A 19,538-nucleotide genomic window follows, 5' to 3' on the forward strand; every position below is an offset into this window, starting at 1 on the left:
ATGAAAATGACATAACAATAATGAGGTTACATACAGGGGGTTCCGGTACTATGTCAATGTGCGAGGGTACAGGTTAGTCAAGGTCATTTTTAAAGTGACTATGCATAGATAATAAACAGACAATCAGTGAGTATCAGCAATGGGGGGCTCAACGTAAATAATCTGAGTGGCCATTTCATTAATTGTTCAGCAGTCTTATAGCTTTGGGTAGAAGCTGTTAAGGAGCCTTTCGGTGCTCCGGTACCACTTGCTGTGCAGTAGCGAGAGAACAGTCTATGACAGGTGACTGGAATCATTGACAGTTGTTTGGGCCTTCCTCTTACACCACCCATTATATAGGTCCCGGATGTCAGGAAGCTTGGCTCCAGAGATGTACTAGACCATACCTGCACTACCTTTTGTGGCGCCTTATGGTCAGATGCTGAGCAGATGCCATACCAGGCGGTGATGCAACCGGGCAGTGTGCAGTGCAATTGAGATTGCGTCATTCTGTGGATTTGTTGGGGCGGTATGTGAATTAGAGTGAGTCTAGGGTTTCCAGCATGATGGTGTTGATGTAAGCCTTGACCAGCCTTTCAAAGCACTTCATGGCTACCAACATGAGTGCTAAGGGGTGGTAATCATTTAGGCAGGTTACCTTCGCTTTCTTGCAGGGACTATGGTGGTGTTTAAAACATGTAGGTATTACAGATTCGGTCAGGGAGAAGATGAAAATGTTGGTGAAGATACTTGCCAGTTGGTCCACGCATGCTATAAATACACGTCCTGGTAATCCGTCTGACCCCGTGGCTTTGTGAATGTTGACCTGTTTAAAGGTCTTGTTCACATCGGCTACGGAGAGCGTGATCACACAGTCATCCGGAACAGCTCGTGTTCTCATGCATGCTTCAGTGTTGCTTGCCTCGAAGCGAGCACAAAAGGCATTTCGCTCGTCTGGTGGGCTTGCATCACTGGCTAGCTCGTGGCTAGGTTTCCCTTTGTAGTCCGCAATAGTTTTCAAGCCCTGCCACATCTGACGAGTGTCAGAGCCGGTGTAGTAGGATTCAATCTTAGTCCTGTATTGACGCTTAAACGGTTTTATGGTTCGTCTGAAGAAATAGCAGGATTTCTTATAAGCATCCATATTAGTATCCCGCTCCTTGAAAATGGGAGCTCTAGCCTTTAGCTCAGTGCAGATGTTGCCTGTAATCCATAGCTTCTGGTTGGGATATGTACGTACGGTCACTGTGGGGACGACGTTGTCGATGCACTTGTTGATGAAGCAGGTGACTAAGGTAGTATTATTCTCAATGCCATTGGATGAATCACCGAACATATTCCAATCTGTGCAAGCAAAACATAGCATCCGTGTCATTTGACCACTTCCGTATTGAGAGTCACGGGTACTTCCTGTTTTAGTTTTTGATTGTAAGCTTGTAAGTAAAAAATCTTTTGAAATTTGTAATTTCCACTTTGAAATCTTTGGCTTGATTTTCTCTTACGAAAAATGTGGAAATGCCCATTAATTATAATCCATTTAATAATTCACATTACCTATTGCTGCAGGATTATTTTCCTGCTGTCGCAAACTGGCTCAAATTGATATCCTACATCTGTATTTCGGATGCACAGCACTACTGTTGTATCCTTGACCTTTAGTGTCACTCACTCCCTGAAGACCTGCTCACTCTCACACACATTCAAGAGATTATTGCACACTTGTGGCAGTCAGTCTAACTCTTATCTGTTCCATCTCCTTCAGTACCTCTGTCAATCAGGTCTGCTCAGGTTATTCATACATATCTCCCATGGTAGACATTTGCAACATAAGACCTGTCTCACACTGACATCTGGAATCCATGTACAGGATCTTTATGTCAGAGAACCTATGCAATACTATTCTCTTCTCACTTAATGTAAGTATTTTATTTACATACGACAACTGAAAAACAAAAATATATGACTGAAGTGCAATGAATGTTAGCTGACCATAAAACACATGAATTTCCCCAAGACAAGATGTCTTTTGATTAAATTGTACTCCTCCAGTGTTCTTAATGTAAGACTAATAGTTCTGGGTTTGGAGATTTGACATGTAAAAACTGACAGCACATCTGTAAACCCTTTCTATGGTAAAAAAACAGCTTTGTTTCACCCTGAAGGAATGTGACCTTTTCCCCCTCTTCTTCCTCTAACGCTGTCGGCCATTTAAAGAGTCTTCTCCCCGTCTGAAGCCGTTTACTGAAAGAGTGAAGGGCTCACTATCAGAACGCAGGCTGCATCCTAAATAGCACCCTATTCCCTAATAAGTGCACTATTTTTTGAACAGGGTCCTTATATGGCTCTGGTCAAAAGTAGTGCACTTTATAGGAAATAGGGTGCCATTTCGGAAGCATCCTAAGAGTACAGGCGATTGTGCTGGACTGGTTCACGACTTGGCATAATTTCACAACCATGAGGGCAAACCTTCCTATCTCTCCCTGACAGGGGGGCAGCAACAGGGCTGAAGGGGTTTCCTCTGATTGGGATCAGAACAGGCCACCCTGCCACTGTACTGGAGTCAGTCGAACAGTAATCAGTCAGACTGTGTCCCAAACTGGTCAAAAGTAGTACATCATACCTTGTAGGTTCTTTGAAAGTGCTTCAGTGGTCTGGTAGGTTGAGGGCTGAGTAGGAGGTTGGAGGTAGGAGATAAAGTATGACTCATGATGCAGTGGGTAGGAAATCAGTAGGTGGTGCAATCTCCCTTGTTTTACAGAATCCAGTAGAATGGAGTATCATTGTAACAAACCTATCAATGGTCTCTTTGATTAATGAAGAATATTTATGTGAGACCCTAGACAGAATATTTTCCTTGGAGTTGTACTGGATTATTAATCAAGGATAAATCAGATTTTGATCCCAGTGCTTAATGTCATAAATTTTCCACACAAATCAAACATTGATAAATTAAACCCACACAGTTTTATAGCTAGAATGTGTTTCAAGTTATAACTTACGTACAGAAATGTACTTTATGGTGGTTGGTAAGTTTTACAATCATTAATTGAATCTGACAATCAATAAGGAATTGAGAAATGGATGTTACATGGTTATGAGAGCTCCTGGAGCAGATAAGCTGCTTCCTTTGGAGATATAGTGTATATTCATATGACCGTGTTACTATGTTATAAACCCTCTAAACCAATCCACAACATTGAACAGCCTTGCGTGGGGACAATGTTAACAGTACCAGAGGCTGGTAGTAAAAAAATAATCCTCTCTCTCTCATATATATATATACACGGGAAGTCACTATCCATTTGGCAAATGTGCTGAAATAATGGCCATAAAATGTTTTTCCAATTACGTTTCAATCAAAGAACATAAATGTTGGACTAAACATGCAATAAAAATGATGAAGCATTATAAATAGAAACATAAACTTAAAGTCTCACATGTTGAGACCCACTGAATAGGGATGTAGACTGGGTATGGTTTCTCTCTAGGGGTTGAGACTGAGAAATAGCCATTTTTAGACCCAGATGCGTGTGTTTACAACCTCATTAGGAATTCATTTGAAGGCAACATTTATTTACAGACTAAAGACAATACAGACCACATGCTGCTGTTTTCCACTGACAACATCAGAACAAAATATATCTCTACTGAGTAGTCCATTAATTAGTTTCCGATATTCAAAGAATAATGTCATTGTGCAGCTGTTGGTAGTCCGCAAACAGAATGTAATTTGATGTATTAGTAGTGGTATTTCATACCCAGATATAGGTTGTACACAGATCTGTCTGCTATGACAGGCCCATAAAAATTGAAATCCGATAAAATGAGACCACCATACTCCATGACAGTGTAACGTTTAGTAAAGGAAATGTTTACCCATGTTGTACAAGAGCTGTGCAGTTGTATAAACACGACAGCTGTTCTGCAAGTGAGAATGGTACATCTCATCTTTTTGTCTCGACCCTATGCTCACCACATTAAAGGGGAAGGTCTAATTGCAGAGCCTGAATCTCTCAGTGCACCCAGTGCCCCTCTGACATTAATTACCTTGATTAAGTGTTGTGTCAAAGTCATTATCACAACTAGCCAGCAAACAATTTCTCAACAGGATGAAGAGCAGAGCAGTGCAGAGCAGACACGGCCCAGTCCACAGTTTAGAGGAACACATGCAGAACACAGCTCAACAACAGGCACAGTAAAGGTCTGGTAACCATTTGTTTGTAACTTTACACCTGAATTATGCATGTAGAGGCTGGAAAAGTAGGCCTGTGATCTACAAGTTATGTCATGAAGAACACATTTGAGCACCATAGGTAGCTAACATGGCGTTGTTCCTGGTCTGAAAAGTCCCGGCCTTGGGTTAGAGGGCTAGCCTAACTTCCATCCTTGCAGACAATATTCAAAACCTACAGGCTGGAAAACCATGAATAACCTGTGACATTCACAAAGGTTGTGTCACTCTCTCTAGCCTAATGGCTAAGTCAGGAGATTTGTTTTGGGTCTGGGGGAACTCTGCAAAACAGAGACAAATTAAATGGTGACAAATGTGTTCATCTTCAAACCCAGAATCCCGCACCTAAAGATTGAATGAAGTCAGCAGGAGCAGCAGCCAACCCTCTCCCATCGATGGAGGAACGGGTTCACCACCACACCACCGTCCTCCATCGGATCGGATCCGCGATGGATCAAGTAATGGAGAGAATGGACCGATGGGAGAGGAGTGGTCTCCTCTCTCCACCTTCGGCACCCCGGGCTCCGGACTCCCCATCTCCCGACTCCAGCACCCTCCGTCTGACGCTACCAAGGGCTTATGATGGAGCGGCGGCGGGTTGCCAGGGGTTTTTGCTTCAGCTGGAGCTATACCTGGCCACCGTCAGACCCACTCCCTCGGGAGCGGAGAGGGTGAGTGTCCTCATCTCCTGCCTCACGGGTCGTGCTCTGGAGTGGGCGAATGCAGTCTGGAATGGCCCAGACTCAGCGCGGGAGCACTACCCAGAGTTTTCCCGCCACTTCCGTGCCGTGTTTGATCACCCTCCAGACGGCCGAGCGGTGGGAGAACGACTATTTCATCTCAGGCAGGAGAGGAGGCGCGCCCAGGATTACGCGCTGGAGTTCCGGACCTTGGCAGCAGGATCTGGGTGGAACGACAGGGCCCTTATTGACCACTACAGGTGTAGTCTCCCTGAGGACATCCGCAGGGTGTTAGCGTGTCGGGACACCGCTCTCTCACTGGATGAGCTGATTGACATGTCTATTCGACTGGACAATCTGCTGGCTGCCCGCTGGTGTTCGGAGAGGGTCCTGTGCGTTCCACCACCCAGCCCCTCCGCTCCCATTCCGATGGAGTTGGGAGGGGCTGTGCCGAGGGGTACCGGAGGAGGAGGCCTTACCTGCACCAACTGTGGTCGGAGAGGACACACATCTGATCGGTGCTGGGGGGGTCCGTCTGGGAAAGAGATGGCAGGCGGAACGCTTCTCGATCACCCCAGGTGAGTCAGCAGCAAACTCACCCAGAACCCCTTGTTGGCCACATGTTTGTCGTAACCTTTTTCCATCTTCCCAGCATAGGGTGCTAGTCGATTCAGGCGCAGCTGGGAACTTTATGGATCGCGGACTCGCCCTTAAGTTAGGGGTTCCGCTTGTGCCGAAAGATTCTCCCTTTCCCGTGCACTCCCTAGATAGCCGGCCATTAGGGTCAGGGATGGTCAGGGAGACCACGGTCCCACTGGACATGGTGACGCAGGGGAATCATAGGGAGCGTATCAGTATTTTTATTATTGATTCGCCTGCGTTTCCAGTGGTGCTGGGGATTCCCTGGCTGGCCCGGCACAATCCTAAAATTTCGTGGAGACAGGGGGTTCTCCAGGGGTGGTCAGAGGAGTGTTCTGGAAGGTGTTTGGGAGTTTCCATCGGTGCCACGTCGGTGGAGAGTCCAGACCAGGGTTCCACCGTGTGCATTCCCACCGAGTATGCCGATTTGGCAATCGCTTTCAGTAAAGTGAAAGCGACTAAATTACCACCTTATCGACCGGGAAGGGATTGTACGATAGATCTCCAGGTAAACGCTGCGCTTCCCAAGAGTCACGTGTACCCGTTGTCCCAGGAGGAGACGTTGGCGGTGGAGACATATGTCACGGAGTTGCTGGGACAGGGGTACATTCGGCCCTCCATCTCACCAGTCTCCTCAAGTTTCTTTTTTGTGAGGAAAAAGGGAGGTTTGCGTCTGTGTATTGATTATAGAGGTCTAAACGCCATCACAGTGGGGTAAAGTTACCCTCTACCTCTCATCACTACGGCGGTGGAATCATTTCACGGAGCGCAGTTCTTCACAAAACTAGATCTCAGGAGCGCGTATAGTCTGGTGCGTATTCGGAAGGGAGACGAGTGGAAAACCGCATTTAGTACTACATCAGGCCACTATGAGTACCTCGTCATGCCGTATGGGTTAAAGAATGCTTCAGCCGTCTTCCAATCCTTCGTAGACGAGATTGTCAGGGACCTGTGCGGACAGGGAGTGGTGGTTTATATTGATGACATTCTGATCTACTCGGCCACTCACACCGCGCATGTGTCTCTGGTACGTAAGGTGCTTGGTAGACTGCTGGAGCATGACCTATACGTAAAGGCTGAGAAATTCGTGTTCTCTAAACGAGCCGTCTCCTTTCTGGGTTATCGCATTTCCACCTCGGGGGTGGTGATGGAGGGCGACCGCATTAGGGCCGTGCGTAATTGGCAGACTCCGACCACGGTAAAAGAGTTGCAGTGGTTTTTGGGTTTTGCCAACTACTACCGGAGGTTTATCCGGGGTTTTGGCCAGATAGCGGCTCCCATTACCTCACTGCTGAAGGGGGGCCCGGTGCGGTTGCAGTGGTCAGCAGAGGCGGACGGAGCTTTCAACAAGTTGAAGGCGCTGTTCACCGATGCGCCCGTTTTGGCGCATCCGGACCCCTCTCTAGCATTCATAGTGGAGGTGGACGCGTCCGAGGCTGGGGTGGGTGCCGTGCTATCACAGCGCTCGGGTACACCACCAAAACTCTGCCCCTGCGCTTTTCTCAAGGAAGCTCAGCCCAGCGGAGCGTAACTGATGTGGGGGACCGGGAGTTGCTAGCGGAGGTTAGAGCTCTGAAGGTGTGGAGACACTGGCTTGAGGGGGCTAAGCACCCCTTTCTCATCTGGACCGACCACCAGAATCTGGAGTATATTCGGGCAGCTAGGAGACTTATTAACCCACGTCAGGCAAGGTGGGCCATATTCTTCTCCCGGTTCCGGTTTACATTGTCGTATAGACCGGGCTCCCAGAACGTAAAGGCTGACGCACTGTCCCGTCTTTACGACACGGAGGATGGGTCCACCGAACCTACTCCCATCCCTACCGCCTCAAAGCTGGTAGCACCAGTGGTATGGGAGGTGGATTCGGACATCGAGCGGGCGTTACGGGCGGAACCCACGCCTCCTCAGTGTCCGGCGGGGTGTAAGTACGTGCCGTTTGGTGTTCGGGACAAACTGATTCGGTGGGCTCACGTCCTACCCACCTCGGGTCACCCTGGGGTGACGAGGACAGTGGGGAGCCTTCGGGGGAGGTATTGGTGGCCTACTTTGGCAAAGGACGTTAAGGGTTATGTCTCCTCCTGTTCGGTGTGCGCCCAGAGTAAGGCTCCTAGGCACCTTCCTAGAGGGAAGTTACAACCCCTCCCCGTTCCACAACGGCCATGGTCACATCTATCCGTAGATTTCCTGACCGATCTTCCGCCGTCTCAGGGGAACACCACGGTTCTAGTGATTGTGGATCGGTTCTCTAAGTCCTGCCGTCTCCTCCCGTTGCCCGGTATCCCTACAGCCCTACAGACTGCAGAGGCATTATTCACCCCTGTCTTTCGGCACTACGGGGTGCCGGAGGACATCGTTTCTGATCGGGGCCCCCAATTCACATCCCGGGTCTGGAGGGCCTTCATGGAACGTTTGGGGGTCTCTGTCAGCCTGACCTCCGGTTATCACCCCGAGAGTAATGGGCAGGTGGAGAGAGTGAACCAGGAGGTGGGTAGGTTTCTGCGGTCATATTGCCAGGATCGGCCAGGGGAGTGGGCACGATACATTCCCTGGGCGGAAATGGCCCAGAACTCACTACGCCACTCCTCTACTAACGTGTCCCCTTTTCAGTGTGTGTTGGGGTACCAGCCGGTCCTGGCACCATGGCATCCGAGCCAGACCGAGGCTCCTGCGGTGGAGGAATGGGTACAGCGCTCCAAGGAGACCTGGAGGGCCGTCCAGGAATCTCTACAACAAGCGAGTGGATGGCAGAAGAGGAGTGCTGACCGCCACCGCAGTGAGGTCCCCGTGTTTGTACCGGGGGACAGGGTCTGGCTCTCGACCCGAAACATACCCCTCCGCTTGCCCTGCCGGAAGCTGGGTCCGCAGTGTGTAGGGCCCTTTAAAGTCCTGAGGAGAATAAACGAGGTGTGTTATCGATTACAACTCCCATCGTATTAACCCCTCGTTTCATGTGTCTCTCCTCAGGCCGGTGATAGCTGGTCCCCTGCAGGACAGTAAGGTGCCGGAGGTGCCGGAGGTTTCCCCCCCCCCGGACATCGAGGGGTCCCCGGCGTATACGATCCGGACCATTCTGGACTCAAGACGCCGGGTGAGGGGCCTGCAGTACCTCGTGGACTGGGAGGGGTACGGTCCGGAGGAGAGGTGCTGGGTACCGGTGGGGGACATCTTGGATCCATCCATGTTGAGGGATTTCCATCGCCTCCATCCGGATTGCCCTGCACCTCGTCCTCCGGGGCGACCTCGAGGCTGGTGTCGGCGCGCGTCGGGGGGGGGGGTACTGTCACGAGTCCGACCGAGGGTGGCTTCCCTTCCCGGTCGGGTGGCGCTCAGCGGTCGTCGTCACAAGCCTATTAGCTGCCACTGATTGTCTTTCCTCCCCCTCCTTGTATGTTTATTGGTAGCACCTGTTTGTGATGATTAGTTGGGCTTCTTTAGACAGCCGGCCCGCCTGGTTGTTGTGCGGGATTAATCATTGTAACCTTTGGCTCGGTCGTAGAGGAACGTGTTAGTTCCTGGTCGTGCATTTTTCAGTTGTACATTTTTCATTCCCTGTGTTTGGGGCCGTGATTATTGTGAGCACCCTGTGGTGCGTTGGTGCAATTAAAGAGCACAGCATTGCACTCTGTCTCCTGCGTTTGCCTCCACACCCACGACACCCGGAGCAATACAGTACTTTACAGGTGCTGTCTGGATCCGTATTATATTACAGGTGGTGTCTGGAACCATAGTATTTTACAGGTGCTGTCTGGATCCATAGTATTTTACAGGTGCTGTCTGGATCCATAGTGTTTCACTGGTGGTGTCTGGATCCATAGTGTTTCACTGGTGGTGTCTGGATCCATAGTATTTTACTGGTGGTGTCTGGATCCATAGTATTTTTGTCACGCCCTGGCCATAGAGAGGCTTTTTATTCTCTATTTTGGTTAAGCCAGGGTGTGACTAGGGTGGGCATTCTATGTCCTTTTTTCTATGTTTCGTATTTCTATATCCTGGCCTGGTATGGTTCTCAATCAGGGACAGCTATCTATCGTTGTCTCTGATTGAGAACCATACTTGGGTACCCTTTCCCCCACCTGTTTTGTGGGAAGTTGACCTTGTTCAGGGCACATAGAACAAAACCAAACCGTGAAGCTTTGGGCTTTGTTTTGTCGGCGTCATTTTGTCATTTTTACTGGTTGTGTCTGGATCCATAGTTATTTACTAGTGGTGTCTGGATCCATTGTATTTATCAGGGATCAAGGTAAGACCCGGATGCAGACACATCGAATTGACAGGGGCAGGCAATAGACAGGTCAAGGCAGGCAGGGGTCAGTAAACCAGAGGTGGGGCAAAGGTACAGGTAGCAGGCAGGCTCAGGGTCAGGGTAGGCAGAGGACAACAATTCAGAGGTGGGGCAAAGGTACAGGTCTGCAGGCAGGCTCAGGGTCAGGCAGAGTAGTCAGGCAGGCGAGCTCAGAGTCAGGACAGGCAAGGGTCAAAACCAGGAGGGTGTGAAAAGGAGACTGGGAAAGCAGGAGCTGTTAACATAAATCTGAATAAACATGTTTATCAACATAAACAATGTGTCCATGGCCCTGTGACCTGTCACCTGACATCAAGGCTTTGGATAAAAAAGTGGCTGAGTGTTGAACATCATGGGAGGAAATACACTGATACTCATAAACCATCTCCTTCTCTTCCAAAGCTTTACCTGCCTATGGCCTCCACAATGACTTACTCACGTTGTAACTTTATACCTTTTGAGGATTTGATTGATTTACAAATTGTGTTCAAATGTGTGGCAGTCATTTTGCTATATGTTCAATAAACGACTACCGCCCCGTAGCACTCACATCCGTCATCATGAAGTGCTTTGAGAGACTAGTCAAGGACCATATCACCTCCACCCTACCTGACACCCTTGACCCACTCCAATTTGCTTACCGCCCAAATAGGTCCACAGACGATGCAATCTCAACCACACTGCACACTGCCCTAACCCATCTGGACAAGAGGAATACCTATGTGAGAATGCTGTTCATCGACTACAGCTCGGCATTCAACACCATAGTACCCTCCAAGCTCGTCATCAAGCTCGAGACCCTGGGTCTCGACCCCCGCCCTGTGCAACTGGGTACTGGACTTCCTGACGGGCCGCCCCAGGTGGTGAGGGTAGGCAACAACATCTCCTCCCCGCTGATCCTCAACACTGGGGCCCCACAAGGGTGCGTTCTGAGCCCTCTCCTGTACTCCCTGTTCACCCACGACTGCGTGGCCATGCACGCCTCCAACTCAATCATCAAGTTTGCGGACGACACAGTGGTAGGCTTGATTACCAACAACGACGAGACGGCCTACAGGGAGGAGGTGAGGGCCCTCGGAGTGTGGTGTCAGGAAAATAACCTCACACTCAACGTCAACAAAACTAAGGAGATGATTGTGGACTTCAGGAAACAGCAGAGGGAACACCCCCATCCACATCGATGGAACAGTAGTGGAGAGGGTAGCAAGTTTTAAGTTCCTCGGCATACACATCACAGACAAACTGAATTGGTCCACTCACACAGACAGCATCGTGAGGAAGGCGCAGCAGCGCCTCTTCAACCTCAGGAGGCTGAAGAAATTCGGCTTGTCACCAAAAGCACTCACAAACTTCTACAGATGCACAATCGAGAGCATCCTGGCGGGCTGTATCACCGCCTGGTATGGCAACTGCACCGCCCTCAACCGTAAGGCTCTCCAGAGGGTAGTGAGGTCTGCACAACGCATCACCGGGGGCAAACTACCTGCCCCACAGGACACCTACACCACCCGATGCTACAGGAAGGCCATAAAGATCATCAAGGACATCAACCACCCGAGCCACTGCCTGTTCACCCCGCTGCCATCCAGAAGGCGAGGTCAGTACAGGTGCATCAAAGCTGGGACCGAGAGACTGAAAAACAGCTTCTATCTCAAGGCCATCAGACTGTTAAACAGCCACCACTAACATTGAGTGGCTACTGCCAACACACTGTCAATGACACTGACTCTACTCCAGCCACTTTAATCATGGGAATTGATGGGAAATGATGTAAATATATCACTAGCCACTTTAAACAATGCTACCTTATATAATGTTACTTACCCTACATTGTTCATCTCATATGCATACGTTGATACTGTACTCTATATCATCGACTGCATCCTTATGTAATACATGTATCACTAGCCACTTTAACTATGCCACTTGGTTTACATACTTATCTCATATGTATATACTGTACTCGATATCATCTACTGTATCTTGCCTATGCTGCTCTGTACCATCACTCATTCATATATCCTTATGTACATATTCTTTATCCCCTTACACTGTGTATGACAGTAGTTTTTTTTTTTGGAATTGTTAGTTAGATTACTTGCTCGTTATTACTGCATTGTCGGAACTAGAAGCACAAGCATTTCGCTACACTCGCATTAACATCTGCTAACCATGTGTATGTGACAAATAAAATTTGATTTGATTTGATTTGATGATTTAACATTTAATTTAAGAGCAAGCATAGTATGTATCATCCGTTTATATGGCAGATGACATCTACAATTTGTTAGCAATCTAAATCTCAGGCTATGCTGGCTATACATATATATGTGAATATTTGCGTATAACTTATCTGCACATTTTTTTCACTTCTCCGTAATTACCCCAATATAGGGATGATGTATGCAAACTAGCAGATTTGTAACAATGAGGAAGCTTCTGTGCTGTTGAACTTAGTGCATGTGAAGTTCAGACATCAAAACTCACACTTGACAACATTTTACATGCAAAAAAGTTTAAGATTTTTCAAATGTACAGAGTGACAGCATAACTTCTTATTGCATTGTCTGACCTTATCTGGGTGGAAGGTTAGATCTGAGGCCTTGTGTTGTGCAGTCGCTCCCATTAGTCTAGTCAAACCACCCATCATGTTGACTGTGGAAAACATATACAAATACTAACTACCTCTAATAAAATAGTAATTCCTTTAATCAAAGACAACACTTTCCTTTTATGCACATTTGTTCATTTAATTTCATATTTATTTGTTGTGGGTACATCTGGCTCAGACACTTCATCAAATACTGGTGTTTTATGTGGAAAATGATCCATTCTGCTTTTCAGAACTTTCATCACAATTAATTTTTATTTCCCCCTTCATTGCCCAATATCCAGGATTGTTAACTATGCCAGGCGGCTGAGACAGCCTGCAATTGTGGAAAGGAAGGACCAAACCTCAACCACCACAGCTCAAAATACAGTATCTATCATTTGCATGTCACTGACCTAATCCACTTTCAAAGTCAAAACAATGAGTAGGATCAAGTTAAGAGTTTGTCAAATTTAGTTGCATATATGGGGTATTTGAATTTTATTTTGGATGAAATCAGTTTTATAGTATCTATATGAACTTAAGGTTGTGCTGTACGTATTCATAATACAACCAGCTACTGTATGCCTTAAACCTAGAGATATAAAAATGTTACAGTACTCCTAAGTATGAGTTATTTAATGATTGGGTAATTGTCTTGACATTTAAATGGGATTTTTCTAGTTACGCAATTAAATACGTGCCAATTAAATCAGTCCATCTCTAAGCAACAGGCAGGAACAAACACTGACTAGGCCAGTGAACTCAATAGATGCTGATTTATGGTCACAGATAATTTCCTAAGCTCTCATTTCCAATGCTCCTACTGTTACAGAACTTGTATAGTGTCATATAGGATGGACATGAAGCTGGTCTTGTGTCCTACCATACGTGTCATAAATCTGTAAGTTTAGGAGTACTTATACAGTAATACAAGCAGATAGACATGTTTTATCTTTGGAAAATACTAGTTACCTTCTATAACATTTATGTTTAATGTTTTGAAGTTTCATGATCCTTACCTCACTCCTCTTAAACCTCTCACAACACAGGCGCTGAGTTGAACTGTCCCTATAGGCCTGTTTAGACACTCATCCAACAGTTCACAACGTTTTGGACGAGGAAATTAAAAAATTAAAGTATTTGTTCCCTAAGGCCTTTTCTTATTGCCTGGAGATGGTGGTGATAAGAAGTGTCCATCCTCATTAGACATGAACCATTCCAAAGTCACCTCTGGCTCGGTTGAAACCTCTGACGTTGTTAAGTGAAAGAAAAGTGTTTACGTTTTATTTTGCTGTTAAAAGAATACTGAGGGTTTGTCAGCCGAGAAACTGACTTCCTATTAAACACTTCAAGACATTTCAAACATCAATATAATGTAACGGAAACATGCGGTCTCTCCTTCACTGCAGCCGAAGTGAGTAAGACATTTAAACGTGTTAACCCTCGCAAGGCTGCAGGCCCAGACGGCATCCCCAGCCGCGCCCTCAGAGCATGCGCAGACCAGCTGGCCGGTGTGTTTACGGACATATTCAATCAATCCCTATACCAGTCTGCTGTTCCCACATGCTTCAAGAGGGCCACCATTGTTCCTGTTCCCAAGAAAGCTAAGGTAACTGAGCTAAACGACTACCGCCCCGTAGCACTCACATCCGTCATCATGAAGTGCTTTGAGAGACTAGTCAAGGACCATATCACCTCCACCCTACCTGACACCCTTGACCCACTCCAATTTGCTTACCGCCCAAATAGGTCCACAGACGATGCAATCTCAACCACACTGCACACTGCCCTAACCCATCTGGACAAGAGGAATACCTATGTGAGAATGCTGTTCATCGACTACAGCTCGGCATTCAACACCATAGTACCCTCCAAGCTCGTCATCAAGCTCGAGACCCTGGGTCTCGACCCCGCCCTGTGCAACTGGGTACTGGACTTCCTGACGGGCCGCCCCCAGGTGGTGAGGGTAGGCAACAACATCTCCTCCCCGCTGATCCTCAACACTGGGGCCCCACAAGGGTGCGTTCTGAGCCCTCTCCTGTACTCCCTGTTCACCCACGACTGCATGGCCATGCACGCCTCCAACTCAATCATCAAGTTTGCGGACGACACAACAGTGGTAGGCTTGATTACCAACAACGACGAGACGGCCTACAGGGAGGAGGTGAGGGCCCTCGGAGTGTGGTGTCAGGAAAATAACCTCACACTCAACGTCAACAAAACTAAGGAGATGATTGTGGACTTCAGGAAACAGCAGAGGGAACACCCCCATCCACATCGATGGAACAGTAGTGGAGAGGGTAGCAAGTTTTAAGTTCCTCGGCATACACATCACAGACAAACTGAATTGGTCCACTCACACAGACAGCATCGTGAGGAAGGCGCAGCAGCGCCTCTTCAACCTCAGGAGGCTGAAGAAATTCGGCTTGTCACCAAAAGCACTCACAAACTTCTACAGATGCACAATCGAGAGCATCCTGGCGGGCTGTATCACCGCCTGGTATGGCAACTGCACCGCCCTCAACCGTAAGGCTCTCCAGAGGGTAGTGAGGTCTGCACAACGCATCACCGGGGGCAAACTACCTGCCCTCCAGGACACCTACACCACCCGATGCTACAGGAAGGCCATAAAGATCATCAAGGACATCAACCACCCGAGCCACTGCCTGTTCACCCCGCTGTCATCCAGAAGGCGAGGTCAGTACAGGTGCATCAAAGCTGGGACCGAGAGACTGAAAAACAGCTTCTATCTCAAGGCCATCAGACTGTTAAACAGCCACCACTAACATTGAGTGGCTACTGCCAACACACTGTCAATGACACTGACTCTACTCCAGCCACTTTAATCATGGGAATTGATGGGAAATGATGTAAATATATCACTAGCCACTTTAAACAATGCTACCTTATATAATGTTACTTACCCTACATTGTTCATCTCATATGCATACGTTGATACTGTACTCTATATCATCGACTGCATCCTTATGCAATACATGTATCACTAGCCACTTTAACTATGCCACTTGGTTTACATACTTATCTCATATGTATATACTGTACTCGATATCATCTACTGTATCTTGCCTATGCTGCTCTGTACCATCACTCATTCATATATCCTTATGTACATATTCTTTATCCCCTTATACTGTGTATAAGACAGTAGTTTTTTTGGAATTGTTAGTTAGATTACTTGTTCGTTATTACTGCATTGTCGGAACTAGAAGCACAAGCATTTCGCTACACTCGCATTAACATCTGCTAACCATGTGTATGTGACAAATAAAATTTGATTTGATTTGATTTGTACGGTTCCAAAAGCTGATAATAAAGTGGATAGTGAACTTGCTGTATGCATTTGATTCATAGTCTGCCATAAATGTAACTATGGCTGCTCTGTTCAAATGAACTATGGCAGCCAAAAACTAAGCTAAAGAATCACTCTTTTGATTTATATTCATACTCAAGTAAATGTCACAAATATTACCGAAGGTGGCTCCCCTTCTTGTTCGGGTGGCGCTGAGAGGTAACTGGCTGGCTATTCACAATTCGACGATTTCGTGGAAACAGGGAGCTCTCCAGGGGTGGTCTGATGAGTGTTCAGGCAGGTGTGTAGGAGTTTCCATCGGTGCGACAGCGGTGGAGAGTCCAGACCAGGTTTCCACCGTGCGCATTCCCGCTGAGTATGCCGATTTGGCTATCGCTTTCAGTAAAAAGAAAGCGACCCAATTACCACCCCATCGACAGGGGGATTGCGTGATAAACCTCAGGATAAACGCTGCACTCCCCAGGAGTCATGTGTATCCTTTATCCCAGGAGGAGACGTTGGCTATGGAGACATATGTCACGGAAGCTCTGGGACAGGGGTACATTCAGCCCTCTAAGTCACCCGTCTACACAAGTTTCTTTTTTGTGAAGAAAAAGGATGGTGGTTTGCGTCCGTGTATTGATTATCGAGGTCTCAATTCCATCACGGTGGGTTTTAGTTACCCACTACCTCTCATCGCTACGGCAGTGGAATCATTTCACGGAGAGCAGTTCTTCACGAAACTGGATCTCAGGAGCGCGTATAATCTGGTGCGTATTCGGGAGGGAGATGAGTGGAAAACCGCGTTTAGTACCACATCTGGCCATTATGAGTACCTCGTCATGCCGTACGGGTTAAAGAATGCTCCAGCTATCTTCCAATCCTTTGTTGACGAGATTCACAGAGACCTGTGTGGTGGTGCATATTGACGATATTTTGATCTACTCTGCTACACGCACCGCGCATGTGTCTCTGGTGCGCTAGGTTCTTGGGCGACTGCTGGAGCATGACCTGTACGTGAAGGCGGAGAAATGTGAGTTTTCCAAACGAGCCGTTTCCTTCCTGGGTTATCGCATTTCCAGCTCGGGGGTGGTAATGGAGGGTGACCGCGTCACGGCCGTGCGTAATTGGCCGACTCCGACCACGGTAAAGGAGGTGCAGCGGTTCTTAGGGTTTGCCAATTTCTACCGGAGGTTTATCCGGGGTTTTGGTCAGGTAGCAGCTCCTATTACCTCACTGCTGAAGGGTGGGCCGGTGCGTTAGCAGTGGTCAGCAGAGGCGGATAGAGCTTTCCGTAGGTTGAAGGCACTGTTCACGAGGCGCCGGTGTTGGCGCATCCGGACCCTTCTTTGGCGTTCATAGTAGAGGTGGACGCATCCGAGGCTGGGGTTGGAGCGGTGCTCTCACAGCACTCGAGTACGCCACCGAAGCTCCGCCCCTGTGCTTTTTTTTCGAAGAAGCTCGGGCCAGCGGAGCAGAATTATGATGTGGGGGACGGAGTTGTTGGCTATGGTTAAGGCCCTGAAGGTGTGGAGACACTGGCTTGAGGGGGCTAAGCACCCTCTCCTCATCTGGACTGGAGTATATTCGATCAGCTAGGAGACTGAATCCTCGTCAGGCAAGGTGGGCCATGTATTTCACCAGATTTCGTTTTATGATCTCATATCGACCAGGTTCCCTCAACACTAAAGGCCCATGCGCTGTCCCGCCTCTATGACACTGAGGACCGGTCCATCGATCCTACTCACATCATTCCGGCGGCTAAGCTGGTGGCACCAGTAGTATGGGAGGCGGACTCGGACATCGAGTGGGCGCTAAGGGAGGAACCTGCGCCTCCACAGTGTTTGGAGGGTCGTAGGTACGTGCCACTCGCTGTTCATGATCAATTGATTCGATGGGCTCATAGTAAACCCTCGTCGGGTCACCCGGGTATTTCAAGGACAGTGCGAGGTCTTAGGGGGAAGTACTGGTGGCCCACCTTGGTGAGGGATGTGCGATTCTATGTCTCCTCCTGTTCGGTGTGCGCCCAGAGTATGGCTCCTAGGCACCTGCCACGAGGGAAGTTACAACCCCTCCCCGTTCCACAACGGCCGTGGACCCATCTATCGGTGGATTTTCTTACGGACCTTCCCTCCTCTCAGGGAAAAACGACGGTCCTGGTCGTTGTGGATCAGTTCTCTAAGTCCTGCCATCTTATCCCGTTGCCCAGTCTCCCTACGGCCCTGCAGACTGCGGAGGCTCTTTTCACCCATGTCTTCCGGCACTACGGGGTGCCCGAGGATATTGTTTCTGATCGGGGTCCCCAGTTTACCTCCCGAGTGTGGAGGACATTTATGGAACGTCTGGGGGTCTCGGTCAGCCTGACCTCGGGGTATCACCCGGAGAGTAATGGGCAAGTGGAGAGAGTGAACCAGGAGGTGGGTAGGTTTCTGCGGTCGTATTGCCAGGACCGGCCAGGGGAGTGGGCGAGATACATCCCCTGGGCTGAAATGGCCCAGAATTCACTAAGCCACTCCTCTACCAACATGTCACCGTTTCAGTGCGTGTTGGGGTACCAGCCGGTCCTGGCACCATGGCATCAGAGCCAGACCAAGGCTCCTACGGTGGAGGAGTGGGTGCAGCGCTCTAAGGAGACCTGGAGGGCCGTCCAGGAGTCATTACGTCAGGCGAGTGGACGGCAGAAGAAGAGCGTTGACCGTCACTGCAGTGAGGCCCCCGTGTTTGCACCGGGGGACAGGGTCTGGCTCTCGACCCGAAACCTGCCCCTTCGCTTGCCCTGCCGGAAGCTGGGTCCGCAGTGTGTAGGGCCATTTAACGTCCTGAGGAGAATAAACGAGGTTTGTTATCGATTATTACTTCCTTCGTATTCTAGCATTAACCCCTCGTTTCATGTGTCTCTCCTCAGGCCGGTAGGTAGCTGGCCCCATGCAGGAAGGTGAGGTTCCGGAGGTCCCTCCGCCCCCTCTGGACATCGAGGGGTCCCCGGCGTACACGATACGAGCGATTCTGGACTCAAGACGCCAGGTGAGGGGCCTGCAGTACCTCGTTGACTGGGAGGGGTACGGTCCGGAGGAGAGGTCCTGGATCCCGGTGGGGGATATTCTGGATCCATCCATGGAGAGACTTCCATCGCCTCCATCCGGATCGCCCTGCGCCTCGGCCCCCGGGTCATCCCCGAGGCCGGGCGTCGGTGCGCTGCGGGAGCGTCACGAATATTACCGAAGGTGGCTCCCCTTCTTGTTCGGGTGGCGCTCGTCGTCGCCGGTCTACTAGCTGCCACCGATCCTTTGTTCCGTGTTCGTTTGGTTTTGTCTAATTGTTTTCACCTGTTCATTGTTTGGTTGTTAGGGTGGTGTTATTTAAGTTTGTTTAGCCCGCTTCTGTTTGTGCGGGCTTGTTCTTCTGTATTTGAGAGAGGTGTTAGTGTTTTGTTGGGTTTTCTCGCTGTCCTGGTATTTTTATCTAAGGGTACTTATTGTAGTAATAGTTACGCCTGTGTTGGGTATAACTATTTTGTTATTTTTTGATTTTGGACATTAAAGCGTGTTTTTTCCCGCATCCTTTGCTCTCTGCACCTGACTCCACACTCATTCACTCATTGAGCGTTACAGTAAAAGTCTGATGAAAGGCATTTTATTTATTGAATGCATGTAGTATTTGTGGGTAGATGCAAGTAAGAGTACAGATTTTTTTTTTTTAAGTGATCAATCTTCCGCTTATACAATCTGTCCTTGAAGCATTCATTATGAGTCCTAGAGGGGAGAATTTAGCTGAAAGCTGGATAGTCCAAGAAGTCTTGGAGAACCTGGAAAGTCCATGCTAAT

This window comes from Oncorhynchus tshawytscha, linkage group LG05, assembly GCF_018296145.1.
Source record: "Oncorhynchus tshawytscha isolate Ot180627B linkage group LG05, Otsh_v2.0, whole genome shotgun sequence".
NCBI lineage: Eukaryota > Metazoa > Chordata > Actinopteri > Salmoniformes > Salmonidae > Oncorhynchus > Oncorhynchus tshawytscha.